At 49.2% G+C, this 5,341-nt stretch overlaps 1 long non-coding RNA gene across 1 annotated transcript in view; it reads right to left on the bottom strand.

Annotated features, from left to right (window-relative positions):
* LOC134477868 (uncharacterized) overlaps positions 1-5,320 on the bottom strand; it is a 61,308-nt gene extending 55,988 nt beyond the window's left edge. Inside the window, exon 1 of the long non-coding RNA XR_010050113.1 lies at positions 4,703-5,320. This is a non-coding gene — a long non-coding RNA (uncharacterized LOC134477868). The remainder of the gene's footprint in view (positions 1-4,702) is intronic.
* Positions 5,321-5,341: the final 21 nt, after the last annotated feature.

The following is a 5,341-nucleotide window of genomic DNA, read 5'->3' on the forward strand; positions in this document are numbered from 1 at the left end:
AAATTCTACAAAGATACTGTTATGGTTTGTTGATTTTTCTCATCATTAACAGATGCTATTTTAAAATCTGTGAGTGTGTGGAAGAGAAAGAGATGCTGGATCCTATTTCTGAAACATCACTAAGCTTCTCCACCCCTTTTTAGCAGCCCCGGAAGGATGAGGATTTCAGCAGCTCTTGGAGATGGACTAAATGTCTTTTGCATACAGGGTGTGCATGTCTTTGGGGGCTCAGGGGCAGAATGTTATGGTTTGTGTCTAGATGTCCCCCTCACACAGTCATGGGGGGCTCCTAGAACTTGTGATTGATTACTGTCTAGTGCTAGGATTAGTGGGGGAGTGCTACACCCACCTAAGGTGCAAAAGAGTCTTCTCTGTGCTTCTCCCTTTTTGCTCTTGTTACATTGCTGTCTTTTGGCTGCCATGAACTGCTACTCCTCTATCACGTGCCACCCTGCCTGCAGCCAGCCCAGGATGGACTGAAACCTCCACAAACTGTGAGGTAAATAAACCTTTCCCTCCTTTAACTTTGAGTGTGAAGTATTCTGTTTCAGCAATGACAGACAAGTAACCAACACAGATATACAGAATTAGTGCAGAGTAGCTCCACCTCAGAGAGTGCATCCAGATGGGCATTTAGACAGATATTTCACATAGCTCTTTGCCATTCTCAATAATTTTTCATGAGCAAGCATTTTTTTAATAATTCTTAAGACAGCTGAAGTGATTTGCCCTCCAATATTATGTACCATATGTCTTACTTGGGGCACAGGTTAATTCAGGAAATTGGAAGAATAGCCAGGGTGACCCAGGTGGGCCAGGTGCAGTTACGGGGTCTCTAGGACTAGAAGGAGGGAGTTCCAGGGAGATCTAAGGAAGCAAGGTTAGTCATAGAGAAGACTTGCTGGCTTTAAAGACAAAGAGGCCACAAGCCAGGGAGAGTGTATGGCCTCAAGAAACTGGAAATGGCAAAGAAATGGTTCTCCTAGGAACCTCCAGAAAGGAATGTGGCTTTGAGTTCATCAAGATGTGAGACTCTGGGTATGACTGCGCTCCCACACCACCTGCACTGAGCAAACCCTCACTCACTGGGCCACTGTGAAGCAGCCTTGGAGCCTCACGCATCTGACCCAGCTGCCACTCCAGCCCTGTCCTGATGGAAATGTTTCCCTCCCTACTCTTTGCTGCTGCTGTCAGGAGAAGACCCACACAGCAGCACTGGAGGGAGTGAATGGAGCAATGAATTATTAATGCTTGCAAGAGAAACCTTTAAGTCAATTAGTATTCACTCCTTAACTGTGTCTCCCATGCCAAGGCGCTGATTTTATTACAAAGCAGACACAAGGCACATGGGACCACGCTGGATTCCATCAGCTAAAGAGGGTAAGGAAGCCCTAAATCATTGGTGGCTACTCATGGCACCACTTGGTGAAGGGATACTTTGTGCCTTCTTCCCTTGACCTGCAAAGTTTCCTGGTTTCTTTTCATCTCAAGACCCATGGGTTGCTGTGAACAATGTGGCAGACTTGATGCTGAAGATAGCACAAAGCTGCCCAGGTCCTGGTCCAGCTGCTTCTCAAAGATTAGATTTAGAAAATTCAGCTTGTGAATATTAATTTCCTTGGTGAAACAACCTTCTAGACACCCAGAAGGTCAAATGCAGCCTGTGTAAGCCTCTGGGTGTCTCCAGCACACATGAGAGTGTGCGCCCATGGGTGCTCACACTTACATACACCTGTGCAAATGTATGTGTATGGAGACCTGTGCTTAGATGTGCACAGGGTGGTCTTGCTTTGCCACTTGGTCTCAGATATGCCAAGGGAGGTTTTGTTCCTCTGCACTTTCTCTTTGAATGAAGCACACTAATTCAGCAACTGCCTCAGCTCTGGAAAAATAATCTCCAGATTAGGCTGCCTGCCTGCAAGGCTCCACACTGGGCTCAACAAATAAAAACAGAATTTCATTTTAGGAAATGCTAGGACCTCATGGAACTCTCATATCTGATGCCAGGGGCTCTCAGAGAAGGGTGTGTGTGTGTGTGTGTGTGTGTGTGTGTGTGTGTGCGTGTGTGTGTGTGTGTGTGTGTGTGTCATGCGCATGCGTGTGTGTGTATACTTTCCACTCTGCTAGCTATGTTACCATGGTAAATTAACCTCCTTGCCTCAGTTTCCCCATTTGGCTATGGATAATAGTTCTCCTTAGGGTTTGCTGTAGGGATGAACTAAGGATTACACATATCTCTTGCTTAATAGAGCACTTTATAAATGCTGAATGCTATTATTCCTAGCTCCACACTCATCTGGCAAGGAACACACACACACACACACTCACACACACCTCAAAGAGGAACTGCTCAAAATCCGGCTTTTCATTTCAAAGGCTATTTTTCCCCATGGTTTTCAAAATACCTCGATGTCCGTTTCTTCTTTTAAGCCTTATAAAGCCTTGTGGGTGGGAGGCTGAAATGATCAGTCTCATTAAGGAGAAGAGATAAAGGTCCACAAAGGTTCCAACTCGTCCCTGCAATGCGTCTCCAAACACCGCACACTTGCTCCCACAGAGAAAGGGTCTAAGCACCCTGCTGTCTGGGAACACAGAGATGGAACTTTGAGATTTGCCATTAAGAGCAGCTATCAAGGGATCATACAGCTTTCTAATGAACAGGAAACGCCTTCCTTTTGTGTATCAATGAGCCAAAAGAGAAAGAGTCAAAGCCGGACACGCAGGGAGATCTCCACTCTACATCGGGGGAAGAGACAGACCAAGATAGTAATGTCACCCCTGGGGACATTGGCCTGATTAGTTGTCCATCACTGTTCAGGTTTCCACATTTTTTCATGATGGGATTGTGTTATTTTTATACTTAAGTAAGGTAGACAAGCTCTTGCTTTACTGTAACATCCCTGAACAGTTATAGCCGGCCAGCAGCAGAGGCAGAGTTCTGAGTCAAGTGACAATAAAAGGCTGGGTGACCGTCCCCACCTTCTCTCCGGCACTGAGTTAGCTCTTCGCATCAAACACACTCCAAGGAAATGAATCAGCCACCAAACATTAATCATTCACCTTCCAGATGCCTGCTCCAGCCACACCCATGGGCAGACCGGACACTGCCTCACTCAGCATATGCTGGCGTCTGAGAGAGAAGAGAAGGTATCCTGGCTCTTTTCACCAGCAAAGTCCAGTTCACCGATGACATTTCACCCCTAAGATATGGCCATGACTACAGTCCCAACTCATTAAGGCACTACTCCGGGCAATGCTCTTCCAAAGTGCTCCTTCCCTCTGTAACCACTCTGTAGCATGGATCCCCATGCTGTGGTAGAAGGGGGAAGGAGGCAGCCAGTGGCCAACGGGGGCCAGCTGTTCTCCAGCAGTCAGAACATGTGGCAGGCTGCGTGCTGGGCAGCTGCTGCTAGCCAGGAACTAGCACAAAGGCCACCTACCCCCACCCTGTGGAGCTGTTTCCTGGGCGCCTGCTCTGGTCGTACTGCAGTGGGGCCTCCATCCTGGAAGGGAAATCATGGCCACCCTAGCTCCAGCAACAAGCTTCTGCAAAGCATGACACCCCGAGGCTGCCCTGTCCTCCCTTCCTCCCCGGTGCACTGGAGCAGAGGAGCGGAGCCGGTCACACAGCTTCGCAGGGCAGTAGGGAACCACAGTGCAGGCCTCGGGACAGAGCAGCCTGTGTGGGCAGTGCTGAGGAGGGGTCCATGTGGCCTTCCATTCCTGTCAGTCCCGGGTCCTGTCCTCCTGACCAGTGCCTCAGGGTGCCCACCTTTCTGGGGTTCATACTAAAGTACTAGGGCCCAGAAAACTACGTCCAAAAGAGGGTCACTTTGGCTGGTTGAGCTGAAAGACAGGTCTCTCCCAAGGCAAGGTGGGAAGCTGTCTCAGAGTCCCCTTAACCGGCCACCAGGGCTGCTCCCCAAAGAACAGCCACAGTCTCCATCCGAGGGATCCTATCCAGTAACCAGGAAAGGACACCCTGGGGGAAAGGACAGGTTAAAAGTATTCACCACACCCAGACAGGCTTGCCTGGGCCTCAGGACAGTCAGCAGCTAAGGTGCTGAGCTCTTGTGAGGTCCTCTCCTGCCTGCAACTCGGAGTCCACAACCCCTCATTCACTAAAAGTCAGCCGCGATGACCCTTTCTCCCTCCTTCCCTTTCCTGCTCCCTCGGCTCTAATCTCCATCTCAGTGTCCCACAGCAGCTCAGACCAGAACCTTTTCACTTCTCTGCATCACCCTCTGTCTGTTTTTGTAAAACTATTTATTTTTAAATTTTTTATTATTCTGAAGGTAGTGAAATACAACAGAACAAGATGGAACAAAGCCAATTGAGACAGTGCAGTGAAATCGGTACAGAACTTCACAGCAGGTTACCGGGATAACAGTAACAGGTGCCATAGTGTATCTCGTTTATCTTCACAGTAATTGTTCTTTCAATCAGGTATAGCAAAATTTAAAAAATAGAACTTATCAAAACAGAATATTAAATAGAGCAATACTATTAATCAGAACAAAGCAAAATAGTGATAACAGTATTTGCCTTCAAAGAGAAGGTAGAAGGAAATCCCCCCTATTTGCTATATTGCATATGGTCAACCTCCCAGAAGATGCTCAGATCTCTGGCCCCCATTTGCTAATCAGGGAGGATGGGATGTTTGGTTCTCAGCCCGCGCACCGGTTGGCTCACGGCTGCTTACCAGGGAGGGGGGCTGGTTGCCTGGTTCCCCAGTGCCCCAAGTTCCAACATGGCGCAGATCTTGGGAGACGCTGGTGGTTCTCACCCTGGGGCGGCCTCAGCTTGCCTGAGCCACAGTCGCTTACCAGGGAGGTGGGCTGGTTGCTTGGTTTCCCAGTGTCCTAAGTTCCAACATGGTGCAGATCTCAGGAGTCGCTGGTAGTCTCCCCCTGGGGGGTCCTCTGTCTTGATTGAGGGACTCCCCCACTTTCCCAATCCCAGCTCAATATCTTGCAATGACCTTTGGCCCCCTCCTTTGCTGACCCTCCAGTCTGCCCTTTTCTGTACCCCCGCCCAGCACCTCTAGAAGCTACTGCCTGCCAGAGCCTCAGAGCAGGTGACAGTGCCACTTCAATTTGTTCTACCTGTCCCCACCCTTCCCCACTCTTCTCTACAGCCTGAGGACAGGGCCAGCAAAAGCGTGGGTGTTTCTGGTATTTTTAAGGCAAACTGTGGTGTTCCACTCCTAAGCTACCTGGCGCTCACCCTAGTCTCCCTTTGAGACCAGAGCAGAGGTGTGGGGCAGAGAGCAGCAGACCCAGCCCTGTCCTATGCCCCAACCAGGTCCTGGGCAAGACTTTATAGGCTCATTTCTTCCAGG

This window comes from Cavia porcellus, unplaced genomic scaffold, assembly GCF_034190915.1.
Source record: "Cavia porcellus strain 051 isolate PalLab524CR breed Dunkin Hartley unplaced genomic scaffold, mCavPor4.1 scaffold_10, whole genome shotgun sequence".
Classification (NCBI taxonomy): domain Eukaryota; kingdom Metazoa; phylum Chordata; class Mammalia; order Rodentia; family Caviidae; genus Cavia; species Cavia porcellus.